At 41.4% G+C, this 18189-nt stretch overlaps 1 protein-coding gene across 2 annotated transcripts in view; it reads left to right on the top strand.

The window, feature by feature from the left end:
* Positions 1 to 1539: 1539 nt before the first annotated feature.
* Positions 1540 to 18189, top strand: part of KLHL12 (kelch like family member 12) — a 267421-nt gene continuing 250771 nt past the window's right edge. The window contains exon 1 of one of the 2 annotated variants that reach the window (XM_069239022.1): positions 1540 to 1674. The gene's annotated coding sequence lies outside the window, so the exon portion shown is untranslated. The remainder of the gene's footprint in view (positions 1675 to 18189) is intronic. The other variant, XM_069239021.1, reaches the window with a different exon arrangement.

Below are 18189 nucleotides of genomic sequence, written 5' to 3' on the forward strand. Positions count from 1 at the left end.
GCTGCGGAATTCTGGATACGTTGTCGTATTTTCATTACAGATAGAGATGATCCATGGTAGAGGCTATTGGCATAATCCAGTTTGGATAGTACAAGCGAGATAGTAGCTTGCACCTTGTGTGTAAATCTGAGGTGGGGGAAGATGCGTCGTAGAGTCTTCAAGGTGATGAAGCTTGTGCGTGCTAATTTGTCTACTTGGGCATTCATAGTTAACTTGGAATCCATGGTGATTCCTAGGTTTTTAACTTCCTTGGATAATTGAGGAGGTGGTCCGAGATTGTCAGGTCAGACGCACAGAGGGTCATAATTTTTCCAGATACCACATATGAGTATTTCTGTTTTGGAGGTATTTAGTTTGAGATGGCTCCAGGTCATCCACTGATCAACGGCTCTGAAGCAACTGAAGATTTGTGAGTTTTCAATGTTTTTGGGGCATTCTAATTTAAGTAGTATTTGTGTGTCATCTGCATAGTTGTAGCATGTGAGATGGAAATCATTGATCAGTTCTGGTAATGATATCATGTAGATGTTGAAAAGCAAAGGTGAAATGATTGACCCTTGGGGGACCCCTGCATTTGTGAGGTAGGGTTCGGATGAGAAGGGGGGCGAGTGGGTGATATTCGATTTTTTTTTAAGATAGGAAGTAATCCAATCGAGAACAATCCCTTGTATGCCGGCTTTGTGGAGTCTTTGATTTAGGGTGTCATGGTCAACTGTATCAAAGGCAGCTGAGAGGTCCAAGAGAAGTAGTGCAGCAACTCCATTTTGGTCTACTGTGTTTTTAAGATTTGCTGATATTTCATAATATAACGATACTTGAGAGGCTTATTTACTGGATAGAATCAGGGTTGGATTGTGACTAAAATAGGCCCTGCACCCTAAAAAGAAATGGGGGCCCACATTTGCAGATTACACCTTTTCGCAAAAAACTGCTTCAGTGTTTTAAGAATTATGAAAAGAAAGTGGGGGATGTTTCTCTACAAGAGACCCGTTTTCTTAACTTCATAGGGATTAAAAAAATGCAAATGTTGGCAAGACTTTCAGTGCATTAATTAATTCACAATGTGACCAACACCCGAATATAAAGTAGGGCCCCTTCTGCTCAAGCCCTCTGCCCAATCTGCATATATTACTGGGCCGGCCCAGCGTGAGACTAAGAATGACACCTCCACCCAATTGGTAAAAGGGAGGTAATAGAGGCTGGGGCGTCCACTGTACGTTGGGCGCACCTGAACAGCACAGACACAGGCCAAATCGGCCACCACGCTGGCCAAAAAAAGCGACCCACAGCCGCAGCCCAGATAACGGCCCATTGCCCCAGTGCCTGCCTTACCAATCCGACCCTGAATACTGAGTTTTTACTTACGCTCACTCCCCTTTACAAGGCGCCTGAAAACAAAGAAGTTCCTGACTTTGCATTTCTACATAGAGGGACGATGCCCTCTTTCCACGATCCAGGCTAGATAGGTTACTGGCCTATCTCTATGTCGCTGCACACCCGCAGTTGCCAGGGGAGGGAGTGTCATCATAATATAGTGACGTCATTGATCTGTGCCGTCGCTTGCTCTGTGCGTGCAGTGTTTTGGGCTCACGCCCCCGCTTTTGCCCAGTGCAGCCGGACCCGGAGGGGAAAGAGGCGGGGGAAATAACGAGGCCGCGGGCATGTCTTCGCGAGGTTAGTCAAAAAGAGAGGCACAAGCTGTTATATATATTTTTTTTGCCTAAGAAAGATTTTATCTCCAGAAAATGGAAAGGGTGAGGAGAGCATTTGGGAAGAACGTGTATGTGTGGATCGCATCTGTAGTGCTGGTGACAATTTTTAAATGTTTGTGTTGTTAACCCGTCGTCTAAATAGTCTTCATTTTGCGGTCATCTCGTTTCATTTTTACAATGTATTGGTTTTCTTAATAGACCTTTCTAAAAAGTGTGTCCAGTGTAATGCTTTCGAAAATAAAGACCTGTTTAGATTTTCTCTGCAAATTGACACCCACTGCAACTTTAAAAAGTTAGAGTCACGGAGGGTAGTCCTTAAGTGAGTATGACATTATTAATGGTGCACACTGGGTGCTAGCATACTTGTGGCACAGTGCGGGTCCTGTGTATGGGATGTGTTCTTGTGCACCAACATAATAACGAAGCAAACAGAGAGGCAACATCCCACAGTTACACCATTAGTTCTGCAAGTCCAAAAATTAATGTTCAAAACGCCTTAAGAAGACGTTGGTAAAAGTCATATTTTTATTATTCAAAATCTCTTCATAAAATGCAGCCAACAGGTTTCACATATACACTACGAACTTCATCAGGGCTGGTAATCTACGAAGTCTCCAAACCAACTGGTTTGTGGTCATCCACATATCAGATCCTGATAATAACAGCTAGACGCAATCTCGATAGAAAGGCAATCATCTTGATATACGCGAACGCTTCCAGGCCACGTGTTCTAGTATCATGATGTCAAGGTGGAAGATGATTAGATGGAACCTTGCAATGATAGGTCCAATGGTTTACCAACAAAGTCCAAAGCTACCTCAGTAACCACACAAGCCGTCCGTAAATTCCCAGAGTCCATTATTGATCTTTTCAATAATAAGCGTTTCCATTCCACCGTTTTCTTAAAGGCTGGAGTGTTGGGTAGCTAATTCAGGGGGGTGGACAACCAATCGATTGAGGTAGAAAGGGAATTTACTGGTGGTGCAGTTGGATAAGTCTTTGGATGTCCAGTAGCTGTTTGCGAGGTACGAGATAATTTATTTTGCATTTTGTTAGCAGCTATGTACACAATGATTGGCTATACAGTGAGTTTTTCTTGCACCAAGAATATCATGCGCATTAATATCATATGTCTGACGGATAGTTAAGTATTGGATGATCTATGCTACTTAACTGGTTACCGAGTGAACAGTGAGCCATCTGGTTATTTTAAGGCAAATTATCCTGCTCAGGGTTTCTGCCGAGGATTTTTTCACATTGTTTTTGTTTTGTTGGTGAATCAGCAAAAAAGGTCAAATGTCTTTTCCTGCTATACTTCAGGAATCTATTGCAGCTGTGACTGTCTTTAACAGATAACGTTTCAAAATTGGCGATTGGTAACAAATTTCATTCCTTTTCCAGAAACATGTTAATGGCACATTCGTTCTTGCTTCAGCAAGGCACAGTTCATTATATTTTGGCACAAATAATTTATGCCAGACTGTATTGACGCTTCAGTGATTGATAACCGATTTGTTCCTTGATAAAGTTGCTAATGTGTAATAAGATAATCTCTAAATCCAGTCGCACACAATTGGCACACGTTTTGCGTTATATATTTTAGATTTCAAAGGGTACATTTATTCAGAAATTATAACTTACCATGTTCATGAGCAGAAACTGATAACCTGTTGCATTTCAAATTCAGTAATTTATACTAATTGTAGTCTTTATTTGTATCTTGTGGCGGATTACACTTTTGAATTTCTTATCTAAATAATCATGAAGTAATCCGGTTCAATAGCCAGTGATCAGTGGTAAACTTTATTTTTCCGCTTTCCACCTGTATTGGCGTCCTAGAACTGCTAATTTCCCAAATATGTTTTTCTTCAGTAGGGTAACATGATCCTTTTACAGTAATCCGGGAGTTCATTATTTTAGAGCAGTAAGTCCTCAGGTCTGCAACTCATCTTTCACACAAACATTCCAGTGAGGGGTTTGTGACAACTTAGCCATGTAAGTAGACGGACACACAGATAAAAATCAACTGACTTATTGATATATTTAGACCTATTAATACACACTGCCACATAGATTCTAACATAGAATTGTTGCATCCATTGACGTGCCACTAGGTACATCAAGCATAGTAGGCCAAAAATCAAAACATAGGGGTTTGAGATCAACAACCATTAGGCTAATATTGGTCCATCTGTTAAAATTTTAAATATTTGGTAGACGAATCTTCCGTTTCCAATGCTCAGCTTTTTTCCACTCTTTGTGAGAGTCAAAAATAACTTAATAAGGTTCTGAAAAAGATATGAATAAAACACATTTTCCTTTCAGCCCGTGACGAGTCAATTTCGAATAGAAGCCAAGGTCTCGATTTAAGTTCATGACCACTCACTTCCTCATTGTCTTTTATTGAATTGCCTGAGATAAACTGAACTCCTGTTGGGCAGATTTGAAGACTTTTGTCGACATTGCAGGAATACATCATGTAACATCAAATCTTTAATGAATGATTTTTTTATGTAGTAGAACTACAGACTGTTTTGCTTTGTTTATCTGTGGACAAACCTAACACTGAATCTGACAAGCCACCCCATTCTCCAAACGCCCTCAGTGCTCAGTCCGCATATATGCGATGTTCTGCATTTATGCGATGTGTAGCCTCTTACAAAAATCTATAAATATGTATGTTTGGGCAGTGTCCCGGCTTCTTAACTAGCTACTACAAAAATAATACATTCTTTGTATGTATTCGGTTGCTAGTAAAATAGCAGTGGTTCTTTAATGTTTGGACGTGAGCTGGCTAAATAATCCCAGATTTCGGTTTCTGTCCACTGGCTAAATAGTACAGCTTCTCTTCATTTTGCACATCCACCACCTTAATAATACATATTCTCTGCTGGCTAACCATAGTTGAGTCAGTAGTGCAGAATCTGTTAATTTCTTGACTGCCAACTAAATAGTACGTCTTTGCTGCTGTTACTCTAGAAGCCTTAGTAATGGTGCTAGTTTTCCTTTTTGTATAGCCAGCCACTGGCGAAATACATCGTTATCTGTACTTTATACTGAGTTCCATGCCTGGCTCGATTTGAGTTGATGCATTGTAAACCCGGGACTCCCTTGAGATGAAGGCACATCTACTAAGTACTGTCTAATTGTGCTCTTACAATTCTGAAACTGCTTTCTGAAACTTTATCTTCTGGTTGAGATTAAGCAGAAAGTGCAAATAACTGACCTGTGATGATGGGCCAAAATGCAAAGCGTGTACTTAATTGTAGAAATCAGAAGAATTATAATTATTTCGTTTCCAATCTTGTCATATATGTATTAAGCACCTGGAGAGGTTCAATAACTACCCAGGTAGGCTAGCGTCTGTCCCCTGAGAATATGACGTATTCATGTGCTCTTAAGGAAAATTGGCCTATTTTTGATGGATTGCTCTTTCGTTGTCAGTTGTGACTTGAAGCTTGTGCGTTCAAGAAACTAGTTTCATTCCCTATAGATAGCTTGATAGTTCCCACAGTCGTCAGCTGTCAACAAAAGTCCAGCTCTAGTCATTGTAGTGAACTTAGTATTTTTTCAAAATACATTTGAATTATGCCACCTCAAACTCAGTTTATGGACTTGGGATATAATTACTACCTTAGGTGTGTCAACAGTATTTAAATAAATGCAAATCAGAGACTGCATCTTGACCCAGCTGCTGATAAAGAGAAAGGCTTATCTTATTCAGGTTATACAGATGTTACAACCAATGCCATTGAGCTTAAAGAAAAAGTGTCTTATCTGGTATGGCCAAAGACATTTGGCCAAGGGTAAGAAATTAGCATATAAACAAGGGTGGATTGAGCATTGTGCTTCAATGGACGACTATGGTTCTGTGGACTGCTGAGATCAGCTTCATTATCCCGTATTTTCAAGCTGTGTAGGGGACTATAAACTCCAGGAGCAGTAAACTCTTGGAGAAGCTGTAGTGACTGATTGTAGATCTGGTAATCATGTAGGATTGAAGTCCTTGTGGCGAGGGCCAGCTGTGAGAGAGGCATGTTTATGGACATGTGGTGCTGATGGAGGAACTTTGGTATACAGAGTTCGGTGCCCCTTCCCTATACTTTTTGATTTGGGCTTACTAAATTTTAACTGGCACAGGGAGGCAACACTGATTCAGGGAAAAGAACCAACAACGTTGGTGATTTATCTGAAACAAGAAAGCTGTCATGTTTACCTCAATCAGATACTCTGCTCCAGTTTGACAGCATTGTTGTGACTATTGAGAGAGGGCAAAAAGTACTGTGGTAGTCGGGCAATCCAAGAATGGCAGGTAGACCTCTTCCAACCTCATATGCAGCTGAACAAGAGCATTCAAGATGGAGAAAATAATAGATGGGTCATCCAGCGAGTTGATAAGAGGCCAAAGTGAGATTCTAGATGCTCTGTCGTGAGAAATTTGGGGAAGGTTGAAAAGTCTGTGTCCACACTAGAAATGGGATTTGAAAGATGAAGGATAGGGTGTAGGGGATGGAAACTACTATCTTCTATATGGGGTCATAACTGCAGAAGACAGAGCACCACCTGGAGGGAACACAAACTGATCTTCAGATGCCAATGGTGTTTCAGCGTGGAGCATTACAGCCCCAATTGTGTTAGAAGGTAGGATGTGCATGTGAAAAAAACAAACGCAAAACACGCAAGTGATGTTAGTGTTAGCCTTTCTTGAAAATTACAGTCACTGGGCAACATGGCCTATGTCTTAACAGTAAGAGAATTCTACTTTTTCCAGATGTAAACCCGTAGATGTGAGTGAAGTGTCAGAAGTTGATTTTGAAACAGAGGGAGTTCATGGGCTAGTAAGTCCAGTTTTCTCTATGGCGTCCACTTAGAAGTAAGGTAACCTACAAATTAAATAAGTATCCTTTTCGTTCTCCCAAAGTGGCCCAAATGTTCTTGTAAGTATTAAAGGATGACTCATTTAATGGTTAATGGTATCTTGTTTCATATAGAGATAGTGTAATGTTGCCACGGGATCTCACTTGGAAGCACAGTTGCATGGCGTGGAGATTAGTTAATCCACATTTGTACTTGTACTTTGTGTTGTATTTTTACTTTATGTTGCAAAGAGTTTTCTAAGTTGCCTTTCCACATCCATCCCTTGTTTACTCTCTCCACTCTCCCTGCTGCTCTTTTGTCTTACCATTTTAATGGTGGGATCGAGTATGGCTACGTTACATGGAGTATTATAGATAAAGGGTCAGGGGCTTTACTGTTGTGTTTGGGGGATCAGACACATGTGCTGCTTATTTACACTTATTATCTGTTGTGTTGCTTGAAGACTTAAGTGCTAATTGCACATTTTGCTTTTCAAGAAAAATATCGAAACAATAAAAAAACAGCTTATTATTTGCCAAAATAAACTTTGTAAGCTGTTTTTGAGCGGCATAAGGCCAAGTAAAGTTAACAGGAATCACATTTGGAATAACATGCCCAACTAGTACACTTTGATTGTAAAGTTTGTTAAAAACGAATTTATATTTACCAGTGTTCCATTTTCCTTTTTTAATTATTTAATTAAAATCCAATTCTGTGTTTCTTTAAAACTATCTTTCTGATTCTCGAACCAGAATATTTTTTTTTAATGTTTCTGATAGTCACTTTTATTTGCTTGGCCAACATGTTTCAATCATTGTGGGGTGCTTCTTTGTTGTAGATATAGAGTAGCAACTGTATTGCACATTTATCCTAATTTTTGCCTAATGTGTTCAGTAGATATTACAGTCACTGGGCGACATGGCTTAAGTCTTAACACTATTGACTATCGCAACCTTAACATGCATTCTAATCATATTTCTTCTATAAATATTGTTTCACAATGAACATCATTTACAGTTTCTTCATAGTGGTAATCAGGCAAGCTCCAATTTTCTCTTCAACTCCATACATCTGTAGCACTTAATTGAAATAGTTTTTTTAATTTATCTTGATGTACTTGTGAGAAGTGGAAATAGAAGTTGGATTGCACCCATGAACCAGAAACTAACAACTTAAGCAGGTAGCATACAAAATACCCTCTTAAACCTTATAGTGCTCTCAACCGAAGTTAATTTGGCATCCTTGGCTCACAGTGAAACAGCTGCTTGGGAGGCAAATGTGTTACAGTGGTATAGAAGTTACGTTTCTGGACACGGTTAAGGCCCCTTTGTCTCTGTTTTTCCAGCACTAAGAGATTTGTAGACTGCCTGGATGTTCTCTGGCATCCCATGCAGTGGCTGTTAAGTGAGTGGCACAAACATGGTAGGATATGGGGAAAGGTAAAACAATGAGGGAAGACGCTGAGAAACCAAAGGGTGGGAGGAACGAATGTTTCCTGCAAAACAATGACTGTTATGGCAAAGAAAGAAAGACAAAAGGAGGGAGCAAGCTAATACCCAAGTCTGGGTGAGGCTGACACCGGTAAGATTGGAAAAGGTAGGGCTATTGTTTCCCGTCATTTAAAATGAGTGCTAAAAGAGTAATCGTTTGGAGTGAGAAATTAAAATAGAGGCTTCCTATCAACAACACAGGGCAAGACCCAAAAACTTCTGTATTAGCTCTTGCTAACTCTACAATTACTGTTCCTTTCATGGATTTTTTTCACTATGCAGTGAGTGGTATAGTTGATCAGAACAGACTCTTTTCAATATTGGATGTTTGCTGTTTGATAGTTATTTCCTGCACTATGCTATAAAAGGTTAGAAAAAGCACCAAGCGAAAAAGCATATCAGTTGCTCTTTATTGAAACAACAATCTGTTGTGTCAGAATATATGGCCTTATGAAGCTGCATTGTTTTCTGGTTGGGTTGCCATTGAAAAGAATTGTAGTAACACAGGGCAAAGAAAACTGCCTGTGCCATGTAGGAAAAAAGAACTGTTGATATTTTATTCATAATTATTTATTTATATTTGGTAAGTCCACCGGGTTGGGTGCTTAGCATGTGAAAATGAGGCATACCTACTCCATAAACAGTTATCTAAAATCTGTTTTCACAGTGTAAATAAAGCTGCATTAGTTATGAATAAAATTATTTCATATCTCCACTTGGGAAAATGCTAGAGTGATAATAGTGATTTTTCACTTTGTTTCAGCAGTCTAATTCAGTGGTGAGAGAAGATTACTTTTTTTTTTATTACGTTAGTGGAAAGGTAATTGCCAGAAAGTTTACTTTGTGATGCTTCAGAGTAAATTGGTTTAGAACTGGTTTGCCTCAGCTCTGCTTTAGAGGCTTAGTATGCTTCATTGTCTATTGCTAAAAACTGTGCTTCTATAGGACAGTGGATTGGCCGCAAAGACTAAGAATGCAGTTGGTATAATTTTAAGTTTTATGTTTAGTGGTTGTTTTCCTTGTGAAGTTCTGTGGAGATGCAAAGAACCTTGGACATTGCTCCTCTAGCTACAGGTAGCCAGAGAAGTGCTTGCAGGACTGTTGTGCTGCAACCGCTTCTCCTGCCCACCCCGTGTGGTCTGTTGTGAAGCTTCTTCCTGCCTTCTCTTCCCTGTGTTCAGCCCCTACCCATCCCTTCTGTCCTCCATATCATTTGTGCATAACCCTGCCCCTCCCTTTTGCCAGAGCTGTAGAGTTTGCAACTGGGGAACTAGGTTCAAGTTTCAGCATTAGCTTGACATCTAGTGATTCTGGGCAAATCACTTAATCTCCCCATGCCTAAAGCTCAAAATGTGTTATTGTGTAATGTAACTGTTGACCATGCAAAACACTCCAATACCTTCGGGTCAAGTCTGTGCTATAAAAACAGTAAAAAAAATAAAAAAATATTAAATGTTTTGCACACTGTCATTGGGCTATTCTTAGACTACATCTGAGTAATAGTTATGATACATTATGGATCTTTTTCCTCTGGTGGCCATCGTGGTAGCCTCCTCTGTTATGAAGCTCCTTAATCTCCTCATTCACTGCAGTATCTTCAGTAGAAAATGCTTTCAGTGTTCCACTTCGATTCCATCAAAATGGCAGTCAGATTTGCCAAGCCTTTGGCATGAGTTCAAAATGTGCATGTTTTAGTCTACATGTCAGTATGTTTTAATGAAATAGAAGAAGAAGAAGCTGTTTAAGAACTCACTTAAAAAGTGTCGTAATTTTCCTTTTTACAGGTAGACCCATAATTTCTATAACAAAATGAAACCCCTTGTTTTGTTGCTTTCTAAATTAAATGTTTTAGGTTTTACCAGTTTGATTCACTCAAGATGGCTTCAGTTATGCCACGCTTTTGTCCTAGGTAGTACTGTTAACTCTCTAGTTGATCTTTAGAACACTCTGGAAGACTGCACTAGGACACAAGATAATCAACTGACAACAGGAAGATATTTAAGACCTCACATGAAATGTGCCTAATTTTTCTCTCTACAGCACTAACCATAATTTCTATGTCAAGATGCGCCCCCCACACACGTTGTTCCTTTCTAAATTAAATGTTTTAAGTTTTTACCAGCTTGATTCAATCAAGATGGCTTCAGGTGCGCCACACCTTTGCCATAAGTAAGACTGTTAGCGCTCTAGTTTAGAACACTCTGGGAGACAGCAGTACAATACAAGGGAATAAATTGACAGAATGCTCCTGTTGGAAGTACATGTTTTACTGAGAATGTCAGAGTTCATTTTCCTATTGTGGGAAACTGGCACAGTGTTGAAGTACAGAACCCACCCCCCTTTTTGCCTGGTTTCAGGATGCAACTTGGACTGGAGTGCACTGGGATCTTGCCAATCAGGTTGCCAGTGTTCTTTCCCTAAAAATTGCAAAGGTAATTGGCAACACCTTTAGCTGCCCCGATAAGTCCTTAGTAAATGGTACCTGAGGGCAGCAGCACTGATTGTGCCACCGTCTAGGGACATGCATCCAGATGCACCCAGCAGTGCCATTCTAGGCTGACTGTCCTGGTGCAATCCTAAAATGCAAACTCGGCATGGCACACTGCCTATGTGCCCTGTCCACTACACATTACATGCAATATAGATAAGTCACCCCTCTGGCAGGCCTTTCAGCCCTAAGGCAAAGTGCACTATGCTATATGTGAGGGCATAGCTGCATGAATAATATGCCCCCACTGTGTCCTTGCCAAACCTGGGACGTAGTGAGTGAACAGAGCAGCCATTTTAAATGCATGTGCTGGACACTGCTCAGTAAAAGTTTCACAGCTACATGATGGCCACTCCGAACCCTAGGTTGTTTGTTGTCAAACAACTCAGAATGATAAATCCAAATTGGTACCAGTGTTGAATTTATTATAAAATGTACCCATGGGCTCATTTTAGAGGTGCCCTCTGCAAAAGCTAATTACCCTGGCATGGTTGCTGGCCGGTCCCAACCAGCCTGCCACGACCAGACAGGATTCTGGATCCCTGGGGAGAGAGCCATTACTCTCTGAGGCCAGAGAACAATGTCCTTCTTGGGAAGAGGTGCTACCCCACCTCCCCCAGGAATGTGCACAGCCCTGCCTAAGAGCTTCAGAGGGCTTACCGCCCTTGAAACTCGACCCCCAAGCATGGTGCTAACAGCAGATGGTCACCCCCCCTTGCAAATCCCCACTTTTGGCGGGAGCAACGGCTGGAAAATACACAAAAGGTAGGAGGAGTGGCCCCACCTCGCATGCACCACCCCTAAAGTGTTGCCTGTGAGGTGGACACTCCATTTCACTTTCCTCCATCTTGGATGAAGTAAAAATAGCTAACCAGGTATAGGAAAGCAACCCCTCTCCACAGGAAGTGGTCACTTAGTGGGTGTAGCCAGATGACCCACTGGTCACTACCAGTACTCCTTAAAACGCCCACTAAATACATTATTTGGTAGGCACCCCTAGACCAGGAAATCAGATTCGGCGGTCAAAAGAAGGATAGCACCAAGAAGATCCAAGGCACAAGAACTGTGGACCGGCTGCAACAAAGAAAAGGCGCCAAACATTGTCTGCTGCACCCAGGACCCGACAATCGCCGCTGATGAGCTACTGGACAACTGGAAAAACTCTAAAGAACCCCAGAAGACCCCCAGGCTTCGAAAATTGCCATAGAACTCCTTCCAGATTGTCGGTACCACTCCACAACAGCAAGAAACCAGCAAGCCAGTGAGGGTCACTTCACTGACCAGCCGCTAACTTCCAAACCGGAAGTCACAGCTGGACCTAATGACACACAGACTACCACAATGACAAACTCTGCAACTGTACCAAATTTGGTAGCACTGCGCCCTCCAGTGGTCAAACTGTACCAATACCCTGGGAATGGGTCAGCTAACATCAGACACCAAGAAACCCAGCCCCCCCGGGGCTGAAAAAGGACCAGGAGGAAGCCCCAGTCAAGGGACTTCAGGAACACCCCAGACCTCCCGCCAGAGTGCCTCCGTTGTCCTGCAAACAACCCTTCAACCAGCTTAACCTCTTGCTTCAGAGGGCATCCTTGTGCACAGCTCCTGGCTCACCAATTCACTCTGCACCTGGCCGACCTGTGCCTGCAATGAAGAATTTGCTGTGCCTTAAGGGTCCCCCACCCCATGTGACCTCAACACTCCAAGGGGACCCCAAGGAACCATCTTTAAACTTACCTGTGCAATGCTTTTCCAAGTGGTCCCCTGCAGGGGCCCTGCACGAGTTCCAGAGACCTTCCATCGCTGCTCCTGCTGGAACCGGGAGCCACCCAAACATCTACAGCTGGCATGCCACTGATGACCTCAACCAATCTGCAAAAGAAGAACTTGGTGAACCAAATGTACGATTTTATATGTATTTTTTAAGGTGATCTTCCATTGATTCCTATGGTGCGTAATTATGCACAAAAAGACTATTTTTTTAATTAAACTTCAAAAATTCATATCTCAAAAAGTACTTAACCGATATTGATAATCTTGATCTTACATCGAAATCTGAAGTACTTTTATAAATTGGTCTCAAGTTATTCCTTTGAGTGTGTGAGTTGCAAGATTGCTGCTGTGAGTACAACAAATGCGTGGTACTTCTCTAAGATTGGCCTAAGTACTCAACCAAACTCATAAGCTGCTAATATTACACCATTTACAAAAAACTCATTCATGCATGGCAATGATACTCACTTGGAGTAAACAGTACAAACAAGCTTTTCTTACCAAACAGATGCAACTGTGTAAACTGCAGATCTACCAGTGCTGAAACTGCAAGCACGAGCAAAGGAATCAAAAGCTTTGCACTAGGATAAAAAGGAGAAATAAAATATTGAGATCACAAATGCAAACATTGTGCCAGTCCACACACACAGCCAGTCAAACGCCAGTACACCCAGCCGGACTCCAGTTCTCTCTATCTCTCACACACTCTTTCTTTCTTTCTCTTCTTTCTCTTATCTGGCACATGCAAGGAGCTAATAGTTCTATGGTTGCAATTTGTGCTTTGAAATATTGTTAAAAGAGAACCTCAGAGACATGTTAATTCGTTTTTTTAAAGGCCTTGTTCAAAATCTTTTATGACAATCACTTTATATGAATAATTGCAATGTGGGAATTTATGAAATGTACATTTGATTGTAATTATTGCTGAATTTTAGACAAACCCATTGTATGTGCCTTACTTATACTAACTCCCTTTATGTTGTTAAACATAGCTGTCACGCCAGGCCGTGCTCCCCACCCTCCGCTGCTCATGGCCTAAGGTTGTGTGCAACAGGGCGTTGGGTGTCAGTGAGTCTTGGGCGCAGGCCCTGCATCCTTCCTCATGCTGCACAAGATGAACATCTTACTTTGTTTATGGGGGAAAAAAAATAGAAGTTCACTAAAACAAAGATTAAAGTGACATAGTCAGGTGTGGTAATACTATCTAAAATTGCATCAACAAATCCTTAGAAAGTCACTTTAAACAAAAGTCAAAAAGATGTTATAGTTAGGTGAAAATGTCAGTTAAAGCATGCTGTTGTAAATTAACAAAACCACTATAATTCACCAGTTATAGTTGCCTCAACAAACTATAACTTGTACCCTAAAGTAACTATAACTCACACCCTCGGCATGCACTGCTAAGTACCTTCAAAATACATCAGTCACTACATGTTCAATGACACCATTGATAACATTACTAACAACATCTGAAATGATATCCTTGATTACAACACTGCATGGCAGAGCTTTGCGATATAATTACTTGAGATAACTATAACTGTGGAATTTCAGTGGTTTTGTTAGTTTAAATCGTTAAGTTTTCACTGAAACGTTCACCTTAATATAATGTCTCTTTAACCTTTATTTTTTCAGTGAATATATTCAGACAGACATACAATGGCTGTTGCCTGTGTCTAGTTTTGGTTCAGCCGCACTTTCCGCTGACAAGGCTTTTTTTTTTTTTTTTTTTTTTTTTTTTTAACTACATCTTGTGATCCAGGTGACCGATTTGCACTAAAATATGCAGTTTACTAGCTTCGTTTCGTCATGGCAAGTTTTGTAAAGATTAGTGCAAGGGAAAAAAAGGTAATAATGGGTAAAAATAGAAGTCTTATGTCATTGTAGCTTCCATATGAAATTCTGCATGTGCATATAGCCCGAACCACTGAACGTATTTATTACATGAAGCTTTGTGTGATAGTAAAACGTTACTCAGAAAGTATGCTTTTGTTAGTTTGATGTAAGTCCGTTCAGTAGTTTTTTGAGTAGTTTAAAAAAAAGTTGCTGAGTTGGTTTCATAGGTGAGGGTTAACACTTTTGTATACCTCTTTTATTTGGACTCCGCAAATGCTTTGAGTGTTCGGGAATTTGAAGAAAAAGGGATCTAACTGGAGTTTCCATCAGTCATCCTTTTTGGTACTGTGGTTCCAAGTTGAGAATTGTGAGAGATCTAATTTGCTGCTGCAAATAAATTTTGTGTTGCTGTGCATTGGCAACCCATGTGGCTCATGGCCAAAAGTGGTGAGCAAGGTTTGGAAAATAACTACATAGAAAAAAAATGTAATCTCCTGGAAAAAGTAAAAAAAACATAGTTATAATTCTAGCTCATAAATAAAAAAACCAAAATCACTAGTTTTGGTTTCCATTGCACACAGCACACGTCATAACTCGCACCATCCCCATGCTCAAAACACAAATTTGCCAATGGCATAAGAACAAAAACAAATATCAAGAAAACAACATGGTGGGCACAATGTATTATGGCTAGTGCTGTGCGTGTTTGAAGGGGAGTGAGCTGGGGCCATGGCAGACCCGGGGCTCCCCCACATCCCCCAAATTCGAAAAAACAAAAGAGTTGTGGGTGCCCCAGGTGGGCACCGGGTCACTCATGTGCTGGTTCCCATTGACTCACACTGTGTGTGCCGACTGAGATGAGTCAAGGTGACCTGGGCCCCCTTCCCCCCCTACAGCCCCTAAATGAAATAAAACATGATATCCACAAAAAACATTACTTAAAAAAAAAAAAATTATCACTAGGATCCTCTCATTTATTATTTGCTGCTCTGTGAAAGAGCACCCTAAAATGCCCCCCGAGGGTTATTTACATGGCAGGTAGAAAGTGCTCTCCTTCGCCACAACCCAGATCCATCCCCATCCCTGAGGTAGCAGCTCCACAGTGTTTAATAATGCAGCTCCCCACAGCACTACAAGGATTGCACAGTGGTGAATTCAGCATGTAAAGGAGAAAACATCCTTATTTAAATCTGAACATTGTGGCCCAAGAGGGCAGCTCCAGTGAGGGGCCTGGTGCTCTGGAACGTTGCAAGGGGCATGATGCACCCGGTGGCCCGGTGCAGGGTCTTTTAAATGTGGAAGGTGCACGGGCTGAAGCAGAAGTTTATCATAGGTTCTGCAAGAGCAGTCCTTTGCCAGAGCGCTACTTGGCTTTCTGCTGCTTGACTACCGGCAGCGGGACAATTCTCAGCACCATTGGACAACTTTATATGCTGCACAGAAGAGTACATACCCTGGGTGGTGTGGCGAGGTAGGTTGTTGCTACCCTCTACATTCCCTGAAGGTGGCTGAACCAAGGTAGCTGTGGGACTGCCTTAGTGTGTAGCAGCATCCGATGCAAGAAACACTCCTCCTAAGATTTGAGACAGTAGCCCTCCAACAATCTTGGTAGTCCAGATGAAGACTAGAGAAAACAGTGGAGGTCCTTTCCATTTCGCCCATTTCCTTTGGCTCAGAGAGAAATACTGACTCAGAGGTGTGCGTACCCTGCAGCTTTGGACCAAGCGAAACCGCGTGTGAACCCCTGGTGAATATTGAAACTCTTCTGGGAGAGAGCTGGTTTTGGCTGTAGTGATGGGGCCTGGCAGGTTCGGGGGGTGCTCACGCTGCTGATGGGGGTGACTGCATAAACGGAGTATACAGCTGCAGGAATTTCACCTGCAATGCTAAAAGAGTACCCTGTAGCTAGGGTGCACAGGCACTAGAAGTCTACCTGCGCTAGTCCCAGAGGCTGGTAGCTAGCAATAAAAGGGACCGGTACCCACCTTGGCCAAGTTGGAACATGAAAACTTAGTAAAAGGGGTGCACAGCTAAGACCACTAAGTTCACTGAGCCAAGACTGATATGAAGAGTGCAACCTCATTATGCAAAATGACAACAATTAAGGCAAAAACAGAGCAAACATTAAGGATATGGTTGAAAAACCACTACAGTAAAAAGGTAGGATCCTTCTCCCCCTCACAAATCAGTACAGATCATCCTAAAGAAAATTTGCCTCCCTACAGAGAGAATAAGGCAGAGAAAAACACATCACCAATTAGTTCTTGCAGAGTCTGTTTCAAATTCTGCCAAGAGTGGATCTAAAACACAAGACATTAAAAACAATATAAATGCCTTATGCAAATGGGTGTTCTTAGAGGCCTTGAGAGAAAGTAATTCAAAGGAATTGGAGTTCCTGAGACAGGAGGTCTTAGTGATGTGTGGGCAAAATATTTCCCATCAAGAACACACACAAGATCTTGAAAATTGCTCCAGGTGGACAATGTCAGGATCTAAGGAGTACTGTTGGTCAGAAGCTGATGACATTGAGAGATTTGGTCAAAGGATCATCAGAGCACTTCTGTTGGTAAATGAGGAGGAGGTCCTCAAACTAAATAAAACTCACAAAACAAATCACTTGACATCCTAACCAAGTTCCACTTCTTCCAACAAAGAGAAATGTTAAAAAAGGTGGCTCAGAGCACCCTGGAATTCACATTCGAAGTTAAAGTTGTATACATTTTTCTGGACCTGCTCTTCATAGTCTTTGTGAACTAACAAACTATTTCTGCAAAACATTGTCTATTGGTGAGGACACCCTTTCCGCCTCATTGCCATATTTGAGACCAAGCCTTTCAGAAGAAATTACTAGTTGTGAAGAAAGAACTCATCTTGTTGTCTAGGTGCCATGGCGACAGCTTTTGCCCCAGTCCAAATCTGGGGGAATGGAATAAGGTATCCAGAAAGAAAGCTGCTCCAGATAGGTTCAGACATTATGGACAGAGAAAGACCGGAAGATCAGGTATGGAAGATAGGTGGCATGCCTGTGACTTGTGTGCAATGGGCTGTATCTATGCACGTTTAGTGTGGAGGTGTAGCATGCAAAAGGACAAATAAGTCACAGCTTAATGACCGAAGTCTTTATAAGGAGAGAGTTAAGTGGAGTGGGATGCCTGCACATATTGCCCAACTTTACTGTTGCTTGTTGTTAGTAGTTTGTTGGGAAGGATTCAATCAGCCTGTTTTAGCTAGGCACACCACACTTGGAAGGATACACACTGTATGACACAACAAACTTTGTTAAATAGTCAGTGAGCTATCTGCCTACGATGATTAAAATAATTAGTTTTATCAGTCAATCAAGGGTAATTCTCCCAGGCAAAATGGTTCCGGCCCTCAGCCTTGTTTGCAACATAGGGAAAGATATCTGCTTAATTAAATAAATACACCTACCCAAACAATTCTTCGCCACAGATCCAACAAAGACATGGCGTGAGACCATCCTTATTGCCAGCATGTACACCAAAAAATTAAGAACAGAGCTGTAGGTCCTAGTCAATTGTTCTGGAGTTTATCAGAATAAATTTACACTTGCCAATGACTACTACTCTAATAACTGATAGGAAACGTTCCTTTATTGATCCAACACAGCACTTAACCGAATATGTGGGTATTATTGTTGGTGGCTTTAATTTAGCGATATTTGGCACAAGTGAGACTACACCTATGCCAGATTGCCTGTCATGCCAAAGAGTTTCACACACACTCCTGAGACCTTACTCTGTATCTCTTCTATACCTTATACTTCTAGATGAGACGGAGGGCTTACACGTCCTTTTTCTCTACATACACGCCAGCTTAATTATCTGGGAGCAAGACACAGTGCCCCAACACAAGAATTTACCCAAAAGAACTGTTTTGTTTATAGATCGCACCGTAAAAGATTTTGGATCCATACGTGCTGACTTATGAGTACTCCCTCACGAAGATTCGGAGATAATAGTGTTTTGCCCCCGTCACGTGATTCCCACTACTCTTTCTCTATTGATCGTAC

The sequence above is a fragment of the Pleurodeles waltl genome, chromosome 6 (assembly GCF_031143425.1).
Source record: "Pleurodeles waltl isolate 20211129_DDA chromosome 6, aPleWal1.hap1.20221129, whole genome shotgun sequence".
NCBI lineage: Eukaryota > Metazoa > Chordata > Amphibia > Caudata > Salamandridae > Pleurodeles > Pleurodeles waltl.